Genomic DNA, 23,111 nt, shown 5'->3' on the forward strand with positions numbered 1-23,111 from the left:
GGTCATTATGTTTTAAGTCAAAGTCCCCATTGAGGATTTCTAGAATTTATTTCGAGTCATTAGAGTCATTGTCCATTTGTCAAGTTGAAATTGTTGTTGTTGTGAGGTCGAAATTGATGCTACAAGTTGTTGTTGCTAGGTCGAAGTTGTTGTTGAAGGGTTGTCATCTGCTAGAAGGAAGAAAGGGCTAACTTGGTGTGGAGGAAGTCTGTGTCTAGCTCAAGAGTCTTGGATTATCTCAGGAAGTTATTAAGGAAGAGTTCTTGACTAGGTTTTCCTCTAGATAGGGGTTTTGCCCTAATTGTCTCCCTATATCTGGTCTTTGTGATCTTTGTGCTATTGTTTTGTTAATTTCTTGATGAACTAAAAGATAAAAGAATAACATAAAGACAAGAAAGTCATAATTAATTATCTATATAAAGAATTATTTTTTCCTTTCTGATTTTCTAACATGGGATCAAATCTAAGGTGAAGAAGGAAAAAAGAAGGCAACTCAAAGATCTATTGAAAGAAAAGTAAGGAGTTCTAAGAAGCTTTGAATAAGGGTCACCAAAAGGAACATATAAGAAGTCAAATATATCATCTTCTGGTAACCAAGCTAAAGAAATGGTAAATGTTTCGCTTCGAGAACATTCTTTTCTTCCCCAGCTGGAGGTCATATTCTATAGTGGGGCACCCAATCTATGCTCTTGGGCTGCGGCTCAAATATGGCTAGCTATTGAACTAGCGGTGCTGAGATGACTAATCCCGGCCGATGTTGCTATTGATTGCTTCAACGGGCATACCTTGCTGGATGGGTGCTTCTCCAATATAAGACGGAGAAATAGTTCTCGTGATGGAACGGGAAATCAATGAACCCTTGTTTGTTGGGGCGTTTCCCAACGAAGGGGCCGGGGCGGAGAAACTATAGTAGATACATATTGATCCGGGGCCAACTCATTGATTGACTGCTTCTTAGATGCCCTCCTCCCTGGTCCGGGTGAGCATTCATCGATTGGCTAACAGACTGACGTAACGACTACGAAAAAGATGTTCTAAGGAAATTCATTGACTGACAGATTACCAGATTCCCCTGTAGGGAAAGGCTCCAACGGGCTACCATCCGATGCTATGCTTTCATTCCGAAAAAGGGAAGGGGTCAGTCGTTTAGTTTTCATTCCGAGGTCAAGGTAGGTGTAGCAAGGGTTGGATTGAACGGCAGACAGAAGGCCAGGTGGAGGTGCTACTAATGAACATGGGCATCCGGAGCAAGCAATCAAGACCCTTTCTCCGCTTTCTTATTTTCCTTGCCCCCCGGAGGGACAAGCGGCTTCGCACCTTGCGCTTTTATTCTATTGTAATGCTTTTATATAGCCTGAGGAATACTAGTTGTAACGGGCAGTTACTTGAGGACCCGACAGGGGGCTCGACTGATAAGGAGAGGAAATACTCTGAAATAGGGGAAAGTTATAACTTGAATCTAAATGTAGGGGCAACTATTCCCCTCTCTGCGCTTCTATAGAAAAGAATGACTATCGGACCCGTAGCCGTTTTTTTGATCCCCCCCACCAGTCAGTGTCTCTTTCTCTTAAGCGGGTGAGGGTGGTTCTTAGAGGGGGAGAGAAACTCCGGAAATAATCACCCTCACCCGGGAGCCAGCATTTGACCAGATCCTTCAATCCAACCAACCAATATTTCTTCCCCTCAAAGCCTGAGCTCCTTGAGGGGAAGAAAGAAAAGTACCCTTACCTTATAAAGAAGGGTTTACCAGGATGCGGAAGCAGGCTCGACCATAAGGTCCGTCAGGGTGCGTAGCACGCTCGACTAATAAGGCCGCCATCGGCTCGACTGATAAGGACCCTTTAGGGGGCTCGACTGATAAGGAGAGGAGAGGGAGAGGACCTACTATTTCTTCCCCTCAAACTTTCAGGATGCGGAAGCAGGCTCGACCATAAGCCCCCCCACCGAATAAGTAAATTGAACCCTTCGCTATGCTCTTTGAGGGGAAGAAATATAGGACCGGCAACGGGGCTCGACCACCGGGAGAGGGTATAACCCTTCACTCAGTCAGGTCACTAATGTTTTTCCCTTCTATAGGCAGCCGTGGCTAAAAGAATATGAAATGTGCTCCTTCGCTCGTCTGGCCACTCCGGCTCAGCAGAGGGTTACGCTTTTTAAAAAAGCATCCGGTTCCATCTCTATTTCGTGGGTTAACTCACCTTTTTCTAGAATGGATTGTAGTAATTCAGGATCTATACTACTTAAAACGGCTCTCTCATATTGGGAAATTCTGCAATGACGGGTAAAGAATGCGACCTAGTAGCACTAGAACAGGCCCTCCATTTACGGGCCCTCCGATGATAGAGAAATCAATGTTGGGCGAGACCGCTAGATCAGCAATAGATTCTTTGGAGAATCCTTCCGAAAGCTGAGAAAGCGACACATAACGTAGGAAATTCGGAAATCCGGATTATTGGAGAGGATTGGGGAAACCCCAAATCCCACCATGAATGACGAACTCCGTTACCCATATGATAGCGCGGCGCTAATGAAGTGAGATTGACTAAGCTTAGAGTTAACTTCGGGAAATTGACGGAGAAACCTGAGGCAAGTTGGTAGAAATTCTCATAAGTGAGGCTGAAAAAACCTATTTCCAGGCAAAAAGGGGGACTGAACGAAACCATAGTGGCTAGGAAAGCCCCGGGGATTCTATGGTAAATTGGAAACGTCGGAGTAAACTGCGGCTTGTGAATAGTAAGATGAGGTGATAAAGGAGAGAGATTGAAAGCAGATCTTATATATGTCATTTCGGTTTTTGAATGAGAGAGATCTCTTTTCTATGTCATTTTGGTTTCTGAAGGAGAGAGATTCCGAGGCTACTATTATATATGTCATTTCGGTTTCTGAAGGAGAGAGATTCAAAGCAGATCTTATATATGTAATTTTCACCCCTATTTTGATATATATAGCGCGGAGGTTTTTGAACTTTTAGCTCCTATTTGGCCATTTGATGGAGGCGGAGGTTTCTTCTCCCTACGAGATTATTTGATGGAGGCGGAGGTTTGAGCGCTCTTCCCTCATGGAGTGCTTTTTTCATGTCAGAAATGACATATATAATGAATGTCATGACTCTCTCCCTGGGTTGAATCACTCTCTCCCTGGGGTGAATCTCTCACCAAAATGACATATATAATGAATGACTCGGGATCTCTCTCTGGGACTTCTCTCACTTACTCAGGTTCTAGAGCTGAAGAATGGGATGCTTGCCTGGTCTGAGTCAATGACCCGACAGTGTAGAATTCACCAGATGAAAAAGACCAATTCAAACTTCCACGAGGAGTAGCTCTTTCTTGCGCACAAGTAGTTGAAAATTGTTCCCTACAGGTCTAGACCTAAAAGACACTTAATCAACGAAGCTTGCTCATTATCCTAGGGCCACTTCTGGTTAGATGTTCTTTCACTTGCCCCCTCCGTCTCACACATCCATTTCGTATTTCTCCGATCACAGGGGCTTGACAAAGAATGAACGAGATCGTCGACGGCCATTCACCTTGATGCTCAGTTGAAATTCCTCCTTTTCGCAGGCATTGACCCGCCCGGAGGGTATTCTTGAGTTCACTTTCACGGATGAGATTCGGGCAGTCGCTGGGCCTTCTTTCTTTTAGGCAATCGCTAGATGCAATGCTGCTCTTTCGTCTCATCCGCTACCTTACATTAAGTGATTTCACTGTCCTTTGGGCTGTCTATCGTCAACCCCTTGGCTGGTAATACACAACCTAAAAGGGGATTGAGCCCTAAAGCCCACTCCAGGGCTAGACTCCATCCTATTCCCCTGCCTTCCATTTATAAACCAAATACCGGCAAGTGTCCGGCATAAAGAAAATCTCATGTTTTTTGTCTCATACCCTTCCTCTCCTTATCAGTCGAGCACCTAAAGGTCCTTAAACAGCCTGTTCAACGCGGGCTACGGTCTGTTATTGTCCCCTTGTCACAGAGATTGATTTTAGGGCTAGAGCAGAGCTTCTCACTTATTTCACCGAGCATCTTTGGGCTGGAGATTGCTGTTCAGCTGTTCCCCGATTGCCTGCCCCAAACTCTTAGCTGCTACTGATCCTTACCAGCCAACCTCTTCGATTGATCGAGTCGAGACCAGCAAGCAGCAAGCTACGGCTTAAAAGCCAGGTTGTTTGGATTCTATGCAAATCGATATCTATCCATTCTAACTCCTCACTACTAAAGGAGTCATTGCCTATTCATCCTGGCTTCCACCTCCTCCGTTGCCCACAGCCAGGTACACGGATCTTCTCATAAGTCCATAAGTTTTGGGTCCCAGTTAGTAGTTCTCCCTTAAGCTTCAGACAAACTTTTGGCATGAAGCCCTTCATAGGATCGCATAACCTATCTGCCTTCTGATAGAGAACCTATCCCTTTGAATCAGAGGTGCCCCACCAGGCCAGGTGTGCCTATGTTTATATAGTAAAGAACTAAGTGTTTTTTGTTTCCACCGAATGCTTGTCGTCCAGACCTCCCCTATCCTTTTCTCGGAATGTCTATTTTTCTGCCAGATGTGACTCGGTCAGAGTAGATCGTACTTGACCTTAAGTTCAGGAGTGCCCTTCAATTCACACCTATGGAGTCTGGCCTGGTGGAAGATATACGAGCTAGCTATACTTGCTCCCCCACTCGGGTCACGTGGACTGCTCTTGAATCTACATTCTCCGAAAAGCTCTTTCTTTTGTTTTGGTTTTTTAGCATTCCTGGTGTAGGAACTACTAGCCGCCATCACCTTTAGGTGCTCGACCATAAGGATGCGTAAGCAGGCTCGACCATAAGGGAGAGGACCTTTAGGTGCTCGACCATAGGGAGAGGATGCATAAGCAGGCTCGACCATAAGGGAGAGGACCTTTAGGTGCTCGACCATAGGGAGAGGATGCGTAAGCAGGCTCGACTGTTAAGGACCCTTTAGGGGGCTCGATTGATAAGGATGTGTAAGCAGGCTCGACTGTTAAGGAGAGGACCCTTTAGGGTGCTCGACCATAAGGGAGAGGAGAGGAGAGGACCTCACCATATGAATAGTGAGTGACTCCGTCCCTCTCCTTGACAGTCGAGTGTGCTAACGCACCCTTTAGGTGCTCGACTGTTAAGGATGCGTAAGCAGGCTCGACTGTTAAGGAGAGGACCTTTAGGTACTCGACCATAAGGATGCGTAAGCAGGCTCGACTGTTAAGGAGAGGACCTTTAGGTGCTCGACTATTAAGGATGCGTAAGCAGGCTCGACCAAAAGGGAGAGGAGAGCAACCATCGAAATGAAAGTGCAGTACCGAACGACTGAATGAACCGCAAGCAAGGCAATGCCGGGCGATAGAGAATTGGTTGGCTTATAAAAACAACATCGCTAGTCCTATGCCTTCAATTCGATCCCTAGGATATGGGTGTTCAGGCTAACCGAAAGCATTGTTCAGACCGCTTTATATATAGAATCGGGTGAGTGTTCATATAGTTCCGACAGACCAATTCATTCCTCTCACTTTGCAATGAATCTATCTATGGTGAACCGATATACATGAAGAGATCGAACCTCATCCAGAGCACTCCGCCCACATCGACAACAGGATTCTCCACCGAACACTCAATTGCCCCCTTCTGAGTGGAAGAGGGACTCTGGCCTCCGACGACTGCTTCGAGATCCAGCGAGACACTCGACCCACCTCTCTATCCTTAAGGCTGAACCAGATAGCAGCATTGACTCGACCCGCATCCACCGATCAAATCGCTTTTGCTCCTACCACCCGAAAGCAGGCACTTGACTATGAACAGATTCTAGATGATGCATTATTCGCGCAATCCAGTATCCAATTAATGATATCTTACGCAGCCAACTTGGTACCTTGCGCATTTTCCTAGCAGCTAAGGTGGTATGTACATTTCTCTTATATTACGATGCATCAAGAAGCTAGGAGGTTGGTTCTTTCACGTACACATCTATGGGTTATTGTAACGTTGCTCCTAGCGGCTCGCTCCGGGTCGAGAGGAACCAGTTCTTGATCACGATGCAGTACCAGCGAAAGTATATCCAGCCACCCGCCACTACTACTACCGCAGCCAGAAAGCCACCAACCTTACCTACCACCCGCTAGCCTTATCCGGTGATCCAATGCACAGGCAGGATCCATAGATGTACACCCATCGGAATCAGATTGACCAGCAAAGGCAGAGTCATAGGCAGAGGCTAAAGTGGTGGAGGGAACATAAATACCAACAGCAAAAGCTACGGCACCTACAGTAACAAGGTAAGCATCACCGGCAAAGACAGATGCTGTAGATCCGGTTACGGGTGTAGATTTAGCAATTTTTTCTGATCGAGAAGCAAAGGCATGGGTTCCAGTGCCAAGTGTAGATTCAGTTGCAGGGCTCAGGCTCAATGAACCATATGAAATAAGTCACGGGCAACCACGGGCATCAACCAATGAAACAAAAGCAGATCCATACCCAGTTAACTCAGTTGACCCCATGCCTGTTTTTTATTAATCCATTGGAGAGTCAAGTCAAACAGTAGCCCCATCACTAGAGGCATAAGTAAGGACGACAGCAGTAGGAAAGGCAGTTGACCTGGCAGAGGCAAGAGATACAAAACTCGTATGATAGCCAGCATCTCGCCCGGATCCAAAAGCATCCCCTCCAGTATCAGTCGAAAATCCAAGCGCGGAGACATACCTATTCCTATTGGGATTACCTATAACCTATATGGGCATAAATGGGACCATGCCAGTTTACCTTCCCCTTCCTACGATCGAGGGGGCCATGTCGACTCAGGCAAAGCGAGTAGTTTCACCAGCATCTCGTACAGATATGGATCCAGCACCAGTGAATGATCCAGTTGCTCACCCAGCACTTGTAGCGGGGGCTAAGCCATCAAAGCCAGAAGTGGAGGCAGAGGTGAATGCAGCAGTTCGAGCATAAGTAGTGCCCAAAGCCAGGAGTCAAGGCGGTTTCCATTGATCCAGTCAAAGAAGCAGTTCCAATTCCAGTCGAAGAACCCCTTGACCTAGAACCACCAGCATGAGCGAAGGCAGGGGCCTATGTACAAATAAATAATTCACAAAGAAATTCTTGAAAAAGTTCCATCTCCATTGAACCTCTATACTCTAGCTACAAGCTGAAATTGTTACATCACCGCTAGCATCTGACAAGTGAAGTTTATGAGCAAGCACCAAGTGAAGTTTACCCAGCATCCGGACCAGTAGCACCAAAGAGAAAAGCAGCAAAGGTTGCAGGAGAGGCAAAGACACCATAGGCAGAGTCCCCAACGTCCTTTACGGTTCGATAGCCAGGGTGATATGCCCTTGCGCTATTACTTCGTTGATCGGACGGTGACGTATATAATATAGTCCGGTGATGTTACCAATCAATAGTTTGGTTGATGTTACCAAAGCAAATAGTCCCGTCAAAGTCACCCAAACCTTACCTCTTTACTGATTCAATGAACTGACCGAACCAAGCAATCGAACGAACCATGCTGTGTGAACCAGAACCCCCAAGCAATCGAACGAACCAAGCTGTGTGAACCATGAAGCGGTCTAACCCACCATCAATAGCTCTGGGAATGAATGAATGAATAACCGGGACTGCTTCTATCGTCTCGTACCACCGATCAATAGTGTCCAATCAACAGGGTCTAACCCGATCTATGGCACACGAACAAGCGGAGCAAGATCAAGGTGTAGCTATCTCAAGGAAAAGACATAGATCAAGGTGAAAGGCTTTTACCCACATCCATAGAATAAGAACTTCCAGGTGATATCCCTTCCAGGAATAAGAATCAATTCCTTCAAGGTGATATCCTCCCCCCCTCAATGAATAAGATAAGGAGAGGCGAATAGCTATCCAAGGAATAATAACTTGATTCAAGGTAATCTATTCCTCCCCATGAAATGAATAATAACTGAAAGGTCAATAAGATATAGATATCCACTGAAATGATTCACCGTGCCAAGCATGAAATACATAAAAGCAATAGAAATAGATCTTCCATCGCTCACCACCTCACCCCATTAACGCTAGTTCACGAACAAGCAATCTCACCATCACTTTCACTGTTCTGAGCCAGGATCAAACTCTTTTCTTTAGTCAGTAATGCCAGAGACAGAGATGAAGTATACCAAATACTCATTTCTGATATAATGACATTAAGGAGAACCCAGAGAAAAGATTCGTCAGCGAAGTAATCACTATTATACTATGCTAACTCAGGTATGAGTGAAGCCAGCGATCAGCGAGCAATTGCCGATTTTTGAGGGGCGCCTTAACCGAAAGTATGACTCAAAATAGCCCAATCACTTAGTATTTAGGCATTACTTACTCAAAATATGGGGGATTCTCTCTTATAGAAGATTCCACCTTGACATACGATACCCCACAGGCCCTTTTTGCGCATTCTTTTCTTCGACAATGCTGCTATGGGCATATGTCATTACTTACGCTTTAGGCTCTCATAATCGATCCATACCTAATATCGTATACAAAGAGATATCTCATTATATATGTCATTATGCTTTTTCACTTTTCTTCCAGTCATGAATTATATATGTCATTATGTGATCGGTTCATTCATTATATATGTCATTACGCTCCTACCTACAAGCCCTCTCACCTGCCAAGCTGGGGTTTCGCCCTACACCCCTACACCTCGAGCTACTCATGCTTGCTCAGATAAGAAGGTCCCGGAGGGGCTTGCGCTTCCTAGTGCAAGGAAAGAAACTGGCAACAGCAGACTAACTCTTCTACGCATCGAAAGGAGGCTTTGAATTGATTCTAGCAAAGCGCTAGTAAGCACCCATTTGTTTATAGACTTCAACAGTTATCGAGATCGAAGGTATCATCCATCGTCGGACCATTTTGACTGGAATATTCTATATCAAAAATCGAAATATATGACTAGAACCGAACCTCCTTGGCTTGGATAGCGGGGTGGTGCCTCGAACCCTAGACTTGCCTCGCTAACAGGAACCCTTACAGTCTGTTTATAAATGTATGATTGAGTCCGGGGCTTCCACACTGGGGTCGCTGAGAAAGAGCCGCCCTTTCCTACTGCGGCTCCCTGCTGAGCCATAGGAAATGTATTAGATATACTACTTTCTATCTTTCATTTTCCCAGGGAAATGACATTATAGTTGTATTTTTCAGGACCTTCTCGGGTCTTTTCTCATATCAAAAAGGCCTCTCCTTCCTCCCTTTTGTTGGTGCCTCTTTATTGGCAATCCCCTATAGGATTGACTATTCTCTAGATTATATAGGTACACGTACAATCCTATTTGACAATGGTATATGTACAATCCTATTTCACAATGGGTTGTCCCCTTCACCTCGCCTAGCTTTTTTGGACCTGACCCTTGACCTTGAGCTGGTTTGGTACTCACCCTGCCTAGCTTGATGAAACACCCCTATACGGCTCAGCTTTACACAGCCTTCGTTATGGCCTATACGGCTCAGCATTTTAGCCTTCGTTAGGGCCTAGACGGATCAACATGCCTTCGTTTTGACGTGCTTCATCATTATATATGTCTTTATGCTGGCCTTGAAAGAAGCATGCTCATATTCAACCTAGCCTTAGAGCTTGCTTGCCTAAAGAACAGGAAGGCCAATCCGAGGGGGACACACACTGCACCCCCCTGGCCCCCCGTACTTACACCGCACACACACACTCAAGTCCGTGAAATTAGACACTTTCAATCTGGCATTTGAGCGGAGGTAAATGGCTCAATGGAACATTTGTCCATACAACTTGAGCTATTGCCTTAGGGGAACATGCTCCGGAGTTGAAGGGACCGCTAAAACCCTACTGCTTGAGGCTTTCATGAGCTTTTCTCCTTAGACACTGGCCTTTCTCTTTGTATGCTACTTGACCTGACTAGAAGAGCTCCAGCTAGGAAGAAGCTCACCGAGGATGCGTAAGCAGGCTCGACCATAAGGGAGAGGACCGACAGGGTGCGTAGCACGCTCGACTAATAAGGACCCTTTAGGGGGCTCGACTAATTAGGATGCGTAAGCAGGCTCGACTGTTAAGGATGCGTAAGCAGGCTCGACCAAAAGGGAGAGGACCCTTTAGGGTGCTCGACCATAAGGACCTTTAGGTACTCGACCATAAGGGAGAGGGAGAGGAGAGGACCCTCTCCTGGGGGTCGAGTGTTCGTTACCTCACCCTCACCATATGAATAGTGAGTGGCTCCGCCCCTTTAGGGGGCTCGACTGTTAAGGAGAGGAGAGGAGAGGGGCTCGACTGATAAGGAGAGGAAACCTGCTACCTTCAGAGAAATGAGAATTGTGAGGTACTACGAGAGTTGAAGTCAAGCCCTCCTAGCAGCTCTTACCGAGAGGAACTGGCATTTGTTCTTAAGGAAGCTAGCCTTGTTCTATTATGCTAAATAACTCTTTCATCTTCTCAAGCGGCAAAGCCTCAATGCCAGAGTGCCGTTTAGCTTAGTCTGAGGAAGATCAGTCTATGGGACTAACTCTCTTAGTCTGAGGAAAGACCATCTCTCTCTGAGCATGAGATTCTCCAAGCCAGCTATCCCTCTGAAGCTCACTCTCTTAGGCATGAAGTGAAGGAAAGGAGCTCTCTATCTTATCAATGGAACAATCCTAATCTCTGGTCTGAAGAAGGAACACAAACACTAGGTTGATCGATCCATCAAACTCTGAGCTTGAACTAAGGAACGGTTAGAGCTCTAGGAGTTTGAGTTCAAGGCCTAAAAATCCAACCTCTAAGACAAAACACGCTTGATTGCTACTTGAAATCCACAACGAGGAATCTATCGTCGATATACCCAACGTCGATATACCCAAACTAGTCATACAGCCCTCGTTTGATGAATAATTTGATGTTGTCTGGCCATTAGCGCAATATCACCTTTTTCAAGAAAAAGTGCGTTTATCGCTAGTTTGTCGAGATCCATTATAGATTATTTCCAATATGAATTTTTTGATTAGGGAACCTCATCATTTCTCATACCATTTGAAGTAGGATCAGTTTGATCTTCTCAGTCGGCGAAGCCTCACTCCTTTAGGTAGCTCGAAGAAAGAGCTCTTTGGACTCTCTATAGCTCATCAGACTATCTCAGGAAGGGTCCGAATAGAGACAATCTTCATCTGGAAGGATAGGAGCCTCATGCTCAAGGCAAGGACCCCTGAGGTTGAGCTGCCCAAACAAACGCTTCAAGTTCCGTTCTCATACCGCATTCCGATGGGTTAGCCTCCCCCCTTGCGGGGGCCGTCTGGCTCTACCCCTGCCTGTTGGTTTGAACTTCAGGTTCTGGAAAGATTGAGAGGTGTTCTCCGAGGGGCCGGACCTTGAGGTGTCCTCCGGAGGCCGGGCACCGTACTGAGAAGCTATCTCTCTATCATCCTTCTCCCCCTCTCTGTTATTGGGGCCCCTCCCCCAATAGAGCAAGCTCCTATCGTCGCTTCCACCTTCTATTACTTCATTTACCATCTTCGTAAGGCCAGGTTCATGTGGGATAACTTGATAGGCCCCACCCTGAAGGTGAAACTGTTGGGAATTCCTACCTCTATAAAGTCAGCCAAGTAAATAAGCAAGCCATAACTCCATAGATCACTAGGCGAAGTGTTGCTTCTTTGTATAACGTAAAAAACGATTTCATTTCGGTCACTAGCCAGGTATCTAAATGCATAAGGATCAGTTGGCAAGTGAAATCCCGCTAGCATTCGCAAGAAGAAAGTGTGAGTTCGGGCTTTAACTGTAGCAAAGCCCTGTAACGTTACGGAAGGCAGGGAAAAGTGTCTTTTTTCTGGGTTATACCTTACCTGAGCATATCGAGTTCGGAAATAACTGAATCCACCCCGCCCGGTCAACTTGCTTTGTAACGGACTATCCAATGCTTGTGGGGTCTTTCAATTTCGATATGGATCTCCACCTGGGTCGAGAACTATGAGTGTGAGTGCTGGAGGTAAGGTAAGGGGTAAGGATCACTTACATTGCAAACTAAGTGGTTCCTGATCAATTGGACCTGGAACGGGGTCCGGATCAAACTTATGGTGGTGAGACAACCGGGTCTACGACGGATGCTTCAAATATGGATTTGGATCTGCCATGGTGGTGAAACTCTCATTTTTTATGCTTCTATCGTCTCTGCTCCTGGTGGCATTTCTTAAACTTAGTCCACTGGTCCCGGCACCTGGATAGGCATCCGTTATCACTACTACCTAGAGCTTCACAGTGATATCTGGGCATGGAACTCAATCTGCCGTCTTAAGCCTTACTTGTCTTTTTAGAACTAACAGTGGCCCTCAAGCCAAGTATCTTATCTGCCCTGCCTTACTCCAGATACTTACTGCCTACATGCTCTGCCCTCCCACAGACGGACGCTACATGCCCTCCCTCTCTCTATATGGCCCTCGGCTGGGCCCTTCTTTAATGCTGCGCCAGCTGACCGAAGTGGGATTGATATAATAAGCTTCTATTTCCTGAGGTCAGATGAGAAATATGATCCAACACGCTCCTGCATAATGAACAGGCTCGGTATACCTTGGTCCTGAATAAGGGATGCGCAGAGTACTTATACCAGATGGAGGGCTCCTGCTGTTTCGAGTGCTGCTCCTCTTTGGACACTATTCACTATTATAGTGTTATTACATATATAATGAATGACTGGAAAACAATGAATTCAATGATGTTATTACGATGGAGCTTCGCTGAGCCAACTTCCCCCTATTACTACCTCAAATTCATGGAACTATCCATCCTTGATAAACACCTCCCACTTCGTACTATCTACGTTACTATAGGCCTTTTATAACTGCTTCAAACCTCAAGTCGCCCTTCCTACAGTGCGGTATTTTGATATGAAGGACCTGGTGGCATTCATCAATGGTTGGTGGTTCATTATATGAGCATTCATTGTGTGGTGGATAATAATCTTAATTCAGAATTTCATTCTCTATATTGCATTCATGGTGTGGACCTCTTTCCCCGAGGGTGTTGAGGGGGATTAAGTGACCCATAGAACAAATTTGAAATGCTCAATTTACTTATTGGGTGGGGGGGCTTTTGGTCGAGCCTGCTGTCGCATCCTTTGAATTGAAGCCATTTCCCATCGCCCCCCACTTCAAGGACTTAGGGATTTCTTGATTGTTGTCCTTCCTAGGGCTCTTCTCTTGTGGTTGTGGTTCTCTCTTCTTATTCTCTGGCAGGGGTGGATGCTGTGAAGACGCCAGGTTGATAGCATGCACATAAGTAAAGGCAAGGTAGGCTTCATAAATTCAATAGCACTCGCTCACTGTTCAGCCCACCCAAGCAAGCCGCCCTTCCAAGATAAGGGGTCTGGCTGTAGTTCCTTTCCTCAATGAGGGCAATGCAATATTGTGGGTAGCTTTCAAACTTCCTTGCACTAGGAAGCGCAAGCCCCTCCGGGACCTTCGATTGATCGGCTTCAAAAGTGAATACGAATGGTAAAAGTGCCCACCCACCCATTTGGATAGGACTTATAAACAAAGCTGAACTCATACACCAGTCCCAGGTCAGTATTCTAGGGTAATACGTTCTCCTCTATTCCCACCCAATCACGGGGCCCCAAAAAAGGAAGGGGCGAGGTCACAAGCCACTCGACTGACGTAGGAGGGATTTCTCGCTCGACCATAAGGTCCGGCAGGGCTCGACTGTGAAAGGAGAGGCCCGGTAGGGTGAGGGTGAGCCTGTTGAACTCTCGACCTATGGGAGAGGTAACGAACTCTCGACTATAAGGCCGCCATCGACTCACTCATTCATATGGGTGAGGGAGAGGTACGAAGTAAGGTAAGAGTGGCTGCTGGTCATTCTTTATATATGTAATTACGCTTGAGTTAGAGTCACATTGTATGCGAGCCAAAGCCTGAGTTAGCGGGGCAGAAAAGAGAGAGAACCCGATTAGGTGAGGTCTGATAGATAGAACGAACCAACCCGATTAGGTCTGAGAGGAAGAACCCAACCTTGACTGCTTGAGACACAACCCGCCTTAGTACCTAACCCTAATTATCCTTCCTCACCCTCATTCTGGATGAGTGAATGGCGTCATGACACAACTCCAGCTCCAGCGATTGGCGTCTATCGAATGATACAACTCCAGCACAGCCAGCGTCTATTGAATGAACCAGGAACAAGACCTCAGTCACTATAAAGGAAATGGCTCCCCATTGACCATAGGAATGAAAGAGATCGATCCCCAAATTGAGACGACTTCAAACATGAACAAATCGATGAGCAATAATCACGTGAATAATAAGCATGCCTCGAACGCGAATCAAAAGGTCTGAAAACCTGGAGATAGAACATGCGGATCTCTTCCGGTTGGGTATCGTTTCTCGCCGGAAGCAACTTGGGTGTACACTGTGACCGACTGATAGGTATACGAATTATGGGACCCGGCCTGGATAGCCTCAGCTGTCTGGGCAGGGGTGGCGGAACCAGGAATGAAAGTCATAGGCACATTCTGGAAAGATAGAAAAGGAGCTAGGGGGCTTTTCTCGGCGAATGCACACGCTTATCGGAGAATGCACACATGTGTGTTTTGGCATGCTGAGGTAGGAGGGGGCATACATTATAAACCGGGCCCGGGCTCCGCAGGATACTGTGGGGGTCGTTGGTTTCCAAAGCATCATAAGTCAAATCAAGGTGCGAAGCCGCTTGTCCCTCCGGGGGCAAGGTTGTTCCTGTGCTACCACCCACTTCAATTCATCATGTAGGCTGATCAAGTCAAGTCAATAGTCAAGGGTCTAAGTGCCTAGCAACAAAGGATTCATGAAGCAAGTGTTTAGGGCTAAGAGGTCTAGGTCTTCTGGTTGGTGAAGCAGGTGGGTGGTTTATAACAGTTCAGTAGTAGGCAGCAGAGTCAAGGGTTAATAGTCAAGGTTCAAAGTGCCCACCCAAGTATTTATAATGTAAGTAGTAAGGTGCGAAGCCGCTTGTCCCTCCGGGGGGCAAGGAGTTCCTAAATCCAAGCAGACGATTCCAACAAAACTGGTGCTGTAGGTCCAATTGGCAGTCATCCATCCATCCAGTAGGCAGAGGTAATACTCAAGGTCTAAGATGCCTACCCCCTCCTTATTTTCAGGCAGAGTAAGGCAGTTCCTAAAACGATCCCACCCACAACAGTTGGTTGGTTGGTTGGTAGCTGTAAAACATCTATTCATTGTGCAGGCTTCTAAAGTTCATACGAATGTTCTAAGTGCCGACCCAAGCGTGTAAGATATTCTAAGTAAGGAGTAAATCCAAGAGGGCAGTTAGTTCCTTCCCACGATCCCACTTCCTGTGCCACCCACCACCCAAGCAAGCAAGCGCTTCCTTCCAAGATCGTCTGGCTGTATTTCTAAATGAGGGCTTTAGCTTTAGGGTAGCCGCCGTCCAACTGACAGTTTCAAAGTAGGCATAGTTACCCACCTTACCACCGAAAGACCTAGACCTGTGGTCTTATATCACCAACTTCATGAATCGCTTCATGGGGACTGACTGCTACCCACACTCAAGCTTAAGCCCTCATCAGTTCAAAAAGGAAAGGACGATCTTGAAAGGAAGATCCTACCTGAAATGCTCTCATTCATTGACTTGCCTAATGAAACAAGCAATTTAGCGACCCAGAGGAGGCCATATAGACTTTTGGAACTTGAAACGCCATGCAGCTAAGTTTTTTTTACGAAATCTTTCATCTTTTGATTCGCCCGCTTCGCGCCTTAAATATGCTGGCTGTTCCGCCTGTTTACTATTTGATTTTTCTGAGCTATCCATGATCGATTGCTGGATGACATGGCGGGCGGAACTATAAGATTTCTTATTCTAGAAAGCAAGCACTGACTAGACACAGCTGGCTGGATGGTCAAGTAGCTTAGTTTCGTAGTTACCCTTGCCCGATTATGGATGGCACGGACTGGCTGCTGGATGGTCAAGTAGCCCAGAGGGAGGGTTTCACTTTAGCAGAGATCGTGGAACTGCCGGATGGCTGGCTAGATTTAGATGTTGGTCAATCAGAGAGCCTTGTTTAACAACGGGCGGACTTAAATAACAACCACTTAATGAATTGCTTAATGAGTCGGGCCTAGTTATTCTGCCATAACTTATTAGATCAGATTTGATTACGGGATCAGCAGAGCAGGGTCGGTCATCACTTACCAACCTATCCACCACTGGAAGAGCTAGCTAAGCCCTATCGAGCTTGATGAATGATGCCCTGAATGATGCCCTTAGGAGGTACCACTAGAAGGACTTAGATGCAGAAGCAGAACGGGATCAGACCTACCTTCCTCTTACCCTTTCACCCTAGGAACAATCAGTCAGAATAACCACAACCTTCTAGTATTGTATCGGTGGAACCTTCCCACCCGCTAGGAATAGACCTAGAGCCCTCTCTTTTTAGTCGAGAGTTCGGCAAGCTCACCCTAGACCATGTCACTTAGGAAGGAAGGCTATGAACCTACCTTAGAATAAGACCGGATTGGACTGACTGGAGGGTCTTGCGCTTCCGAGTGCAAGGACCGCTACGAGTTGATAAGGTCAATCCTTTGACAATGCATATATTATATATGTCATTATGCATGAAGAAATGGCTCACATTCCAGTAGCGAAATGTCTTCATCATATGAAACTATGATGCGGTAGTTTTCCGTTCCGTATGCACGAATCAATTGATCATATTCGATCACTGATTCTGCCATTTCTCTCTTTCTTCCCGTCCCGTCCCCCCTCTCTGAGAAGGTCATCTGCATGTTGGTATTATATATGTCATTACGACATAACTCAATACCACCCGAAAACGACTATATATGTCATTATGCATTCATTCATTATATATGTCATTACGGTTTAGCAGACAATGCATATATGGGCATATGTAATTACGTCATTCATTATAGCAGTCATTCTTCTTGCTATGGGCATATGTCATTATGCCTCGCCCTATGACTTGAAACGAAGTGTTTCACGAACGACTCCTCGCCCTTATTAGGTCGGGCGAGTCACTTAACGTACCTCGTACCTCTACTTACTCAACTTACTTATCGGGTGAAAATTAGGTTCGGGAAGATATTTATGCTATCCGTCCGGGCCTTCCAACGATATCCGGGCCTTTAAACAGCAGTTGAGCTCCCCCATCCCCGAGCTTCCAACCGGGGTGGGGTACCCGTTTCTTGAATCAATGCTGGAGGGTTGTGAGAATCTCACTATAGATATGGATCTCTATCTTGATGATGCTAGAGTTGCTGGAAAGTAGAGGTTAAGCTAGGAAGGAGGGTAAGTCAGGTGGGGGTGGTCGGCACACATAAGTAGGCAGGTAAAGGTGGGTCTAAAGGCTAATAAGGGTTTATAGGAACGAGAGGTAGGAAGGTGGGTCGAATTAGTCGAGCGAAGCAGGAAAGGGAGAAGGAGAAAGGTGAAAGAAAGGAAAGGGAGAGTCGGTCGGTAAGTCATAAAAAGAGCAAGGATGGAATAATAGATGTAAGTAGGTAGGTAGGTAGAAATATAGGTAGAGTAAAAGAAAGGGCCGGTCTCGTAGGAATGAAATGAAACACTGTTGGAATATCTATATTTCATCGTCTCACCTGCCTGCTGCATCGTTGCACCTCTCGAAACGGGCTAAAATGCGCTTTTTGTTTGCTTTCACTTGACTTTGAGTCCTTTTTGATTAGTCATATGGTCATGGCGGAATACTTCAATGCTGTAGAACGCAGTTTGGTTAAGAAAGATGGGGCGGTAGAGAAAAAAAGAAATTGGAACAATCTTCTTCCAACCTTATTCTCTCTCGTCCTGGGTGCGATGAAAAGGAACAGCCTGGTATCCTGCTACGCTTTTCTTTCTAACCTACCGATCTTTGAAGGTAGGTGTGGTTCGTACCTAAGTGGCTTGAAGTGGGGGGGTGTGCAGTAATAAGGAAATAGGGCTGGACCAGGACTTATAACCTTTCACCAGCCGCGTTGATCCAGTGGGTTCTGTTTATTATCCAGAAGTAGGTTAAGCTATTGATGGAGTTTAAGCACACGTTTAAGCATACGTTTATCCAGTCGCTGATGGAGCATAAGAAAAGGCAAGAGCAGCTAGAGCACGGGCATAGGAGGTTTTAGCTAGAGCATAGGCCAAGACTCAGCCAACAGCAGCATCAGAGCTAGTTTACTTTGTTGAAGCACCTGTTGACCTAGAACCACCACAAGCAGAAGCTTATACAGTACCAGCAGCATCATCAGTCGATACAGTTGATTCATTCCTAGACGAAGACTTTCCACCTCTCCGCTTCTGCCCCGACAGGATAGATAGTGGTGAGCTTGAGCCTACCATATCACACATCCCACCCACGTACTGGAATACATGTTGATGTATGAGGAACGAAGTGCAAGTCAAGTGCATATCATCCTTGATTCTTGCCTGCGAGAGATAGGGAAGTGCGTGCAGTGAGAAATATCCTTTTAAGCACCTAACCCTCACTCATCTATCGAACTCATCTATACTCGCCTACCTTACCTACAATTCCGTCCCTATAAGCCCTTCGGGGGAAGTAAGTAAAGCCATCCCCATCCCCACCCCCTGAAGGGGAAGAGCTATCAGGGGAAGCAGAGAAGGGAATAAGGATAAGTCAGTAGCGATCAAGGGAAGGGCATAGTAAGGTAGAGCTCTAAGATAAGGGAAGGGGAAGATCACGACCCAACCGAGCCAGGAGAATCATTTCTTTGTGGCGGGGCGGCTTGTTTTTGGCTCGCTTTCGCCATGCACGGTTTCACAATCCAACACGTAGAGCAGAGCCCACCTTCCTTCGCAGCGGTATCATACAGAGAAAAGTAACTTGGCCTTGCTTGCCGGCCAAGTCATCTCTTTCACTAGGCCTTACTTGCTTGCCGGCCAAGTGCCGTATCTCTGAGGATTTTATATTTCGCATTACTTATGAGATTATGTCATACCATATTTGTGATTCTTTTGGGGTGAAATCAATGTCATTCCAATGCAAGGTATTGTACCCTTCCTTTCCCTTCTCATTTTCACTCGGTATTCCAACCAAGAATGAAACTCAACCGCCAGGCATACCACCTAAGCGTCACACCTTAACTTACGAGCATGCAAGGCTAAGTCATATAGAAAGCATCCAACCTACGTGGTGGCTACTTCTGGTGCAACCCTTCAAATACCGGGAAGTCCCTTCCCTACCTGAGCTACACGCCCCCTCCTTCCTTCCTTCTGTGGAAGAGGCAGGTAGGTAAATGCTTTCAGGTGCATCCCCCCCCCTTCCCAACAGATGGAAATCCAGTCGAGCACATTATGAACTTCGGACCGTAAACCTCCTGACTCTATTATCGAAAGGATATGACCGTTTTCAAGAGCGAGCTTTTCATACCACCTGGAATCTTATCCGGTCTTAAAGATGACTGGGTGCGACCGGCGCCCTTCGGACCGTGCCGGGCAGAGGGGTCAGGCACCTACCACTCCCGGGCAGTGACCAGAAAGAAGTCCTCCTATTCATCTTTCCCGGACAAGGTGGAAGAACAAGCATTGGCGGCCACCCCTACTCTCCCCTGAGAAGTACCGGAGGGTGCGACCAGAGCTGCTGGACCTTTGGAAGGAAAAGCTCTTAAAAAGATCTTGAGGCCCATTATACGGAAGAACGTGTCTCGGGTGTGGAGAACTTATATAAGGTGAATGGGGAGTTTGGAAGTAAGTCCTACCTAACTACCCTTCGGAGAAGAAGAGCATCGAGTTACCCCTCTCCCCACTGACTTCATGGGTTGAGTGCAGCTCTAAAAGAGGACCTTAGAATTCTTGAGGAGTCGAGTCGATCATATACGTATTAACAACGACAACCGGTCGTTCGCCTTTTAAGCTCTCTCCAAGTTATAAGATAGAGAGGTTGCATCTTTTAAGCTCTCTGCCTCGCTTACGGGAAAGAACTGAAAACGAATGCCCTTTATATAGTATATATAGAAAGGAAAGCATCACTGGCGGGACCTTTTTTTCCATGACTAGCATGCGAGAATACAAGCATCACCAGAATACGAGCAACGCTAGCGGGATACAAGCATGATTTCTTGCATGGCTTGCCCAAGCCATTATGTCTCACATGGGTACATGTGCATTGTAATGTAACTTCTTGTCATGTGTAGTTCATGTGTCGATAGTTGGATGTAACAGTGATAGAGTAGATGAAGAGTCATGAAGGTAGATGGACTGTCACAAAGTGGAATGTCAAGGGTCACCCCACCCTTTGCTATAAATAGAACCTCATAACTCATTGTAAAGGATTTTGGTCAGCCAAGCTTCCGATAGGAGTATCTTAGAGAAAGTTTGGACAGTATTTTAATGATCCTTGGCTTCTCCACTGCGCAGAGCTAGTATATCTCTTTGGAGGAGCAGGCGGTTGTGGTTGTAACGTTCCACTATTGGGACTAACAGGGGTACATGGATGTATTGTATGACTGGAACTTACATTTCTTAATATTACAGAGCCAACACATTTTCATGCATATGTTGTTATTGTAGTTGGACTATTCTGGTTGTTGTAGAAATGTATATTATTTAATTTACGCATTTGTGTATGAACTATTTTTTATGCAATTGTATGAATCTTGTTGCATATGTGTTGCTGGTTTGAACATCACTTTGGATTGCCATCTATCTTGCTTCTAGCTGGTGATGCATCTTTGCTCGTGTGTTCCCTTTTAAGCCGAGTACTATTACAAGTTTCCAAGGGGCGCCTCACCTCACCCTCTCTGTGTTAGAACCCCTCATGCACGTTCCTTGACTTACTACAGCTGTCACACCCTTGCTACCAACAAGATCATCTTACTTGTGCCTGTGCGAAATTGGTCAAGGCATTACCGCACGACCCATTGTTGGGACTCCTACACCAAACAGTCTGAGGTCTAATTGGGACTTCTTACTGGGGAGATCCCTTGACATGTTGGCGGGTCCAACATCGTCAACATTTATGGCGCTAAAATTAGGGATAGATGACAAGTTGTGTCCTCTCATCCTGTTTTGAACCTTTGCATATCTATCATGGAGTCTTGCACTCTTCTCCCTCCACGATGTTTCTTGAATCCCGAATTTGTTACCATCACGAGGGAGTTTTTTGATCACTTTTCCACATACACGTATGATGGTGAAGGCGAAGTGGCCTGGCCTAAGTTCTTACATGACTTTATTTCCATGCTTCATGAGGAAGATGGATGTTCTGATGAACAAGCTAGTTTGTTGCTTGCATACACACTTTGCGAATCTCCACATCGGTGGCTGTGCAGCCTACCGAATGACATCGTGCACTCACTTGAGCACTTCTGTGATCTCATTGAATACACTTTCTATCATTTTGATCCAGAACATCTTGACCAAAAACCGCAACAACAATGGAAGGCTCCACATGAATCACCTATGGATTTTTGGCAGCACTTCCATGATTTACAGTTTCAAGCTCCGAAGATCTAGATGAAATTTTTATATCTTTAGGACCGATTCAAGTACTGTCTTAAGAAATCTTCTCATCCCAAGAATAATTTCAAGCTAAAACCCCACTCAGCATTCTTCAGTGATGGAGCTACACAATCACAAACGGATGCAGTCTCTATCACAAGTGATTGTCCTTTGTCCCCTCATCAAACAGATCCACCACTGTAGAGTGATGCCGGAGAGCATGAACAAACATTTTTTGAACCATCACGACCTCTCGACATTGCTCCTTTTGATTTTTGTGCATAGTTGGTTGTGAGTCCCATACCTCGTCACATGTATTTTGTACCTCAACATTCGTCTTTGTATTCTGATCATCCTCTGGATGACATTGTCTTGTGTTCTTCCATTCCAGACTCTACACTTATTTTGAATGAGGATTGATCTATTGACGGAGTTGGTGTTGCACAACCAACATGTGCAGGCATTCATGAAGAGCATGACGGGGAGCTTTAACATCCATCGGCAGCATGGGACCATCCCTGTCTGTCTACACCTCCTTTGTTTTTTCCTGGCATCCTTGTTGATCCTACCATCCCTGATTTTTCAAGTGTATCTACATCCACAGATGCACCCATTGTTGATCTTTCAATAGGACACACCATATGTCAACTCATCATCCAACAACGGAGAGGACCAACCATTCATTGAAAATCCTCTTGATCTTTCATCTGCTCTTTCCAGAAACGTAGAGGGTGAACATCCTTCCTTCTCATCTACCCCTCTATTTGAATCATCAAACCATGAGGATGCCAACCAAGATCCTGAATTTTTTGATCTTGGATGTCGTGATCTCTTCACCTCATCATCTAATCACGATGTTGATTCACTCATTGTTAATCCTTCTAAGCCACTGGTCTACGAAGATCCATATCTCAACAAAGTCGAAACCCCACAGACTATCGATGCACTTCAGCCAGAGCTGATGGTTATGTCAGGCCCTCATTGTCCTAAGGTTGGTTTCACTTCTAATCAGGAAATTGTTCAAACACTCAAGGCTCCTCATCACTCATCTGTATGCACTCAAGATCAATCTAACACTCATATTTTACTTCCTCCACTCGAACTACATGATCTCGTCACTCATGCATTGGAGGAATCTTACACAGCAAGCACACTTGCGCAACGTAAGTGGTTTACCTTTCTCATGTTTGCTTGCATATCACAGTCACAACAAAAGCACGATGTAGTGTGGTGAAGGTGGAGACTCTATGATCGAGTTTAAGGACTCGAATTGGAGAACGTTGTCATTAATATTCGCCTTTGTTTCCTTGATACTCTTCACTGGTCTAGTCATATGGGTCAAGAAAGAGTCGTCGCCGATCATAATCATGGACTACTGAAAGGCACAATGCTTTTCTCTGGTCTACAAAAGATTTTCCGGATATATTTTAGCTAGAGATAAGTAACTGCATTCTTTATTGAGAAGAATAAGTTGTTTTTTATATTTTTGGAAAATATCATGCTATTGCGTTTAGATATATGTCATTCTTGCATGGAAAGATTAAGCAATTATGGTAGATTTCTGTATATATATATATATATATATAGAGAGAGAGAGAGAGAGAGAGAGAGAGCATATATTATTGCATGTAGATAAAGATTGATTATTATATATTCTTTTTGGTAAATAAAATATATTACTGCATGTAGATAAAGATTGTGATCATAT

This window comes from Pinus tabuliformis, chromosome 8 (assembly GCF_031772625.1).
Source record: "Pinus tabuliformis cultivar Carrire ecotype Pingquan chromosome 8, CPIR1, whole genome shotgun sequence".
NCBI lineage: Eukaryota > Viridiplantae > Streptophyta > Pinopsida > Pinales > Pinaceae > Pinus > Pinus tabuliformis.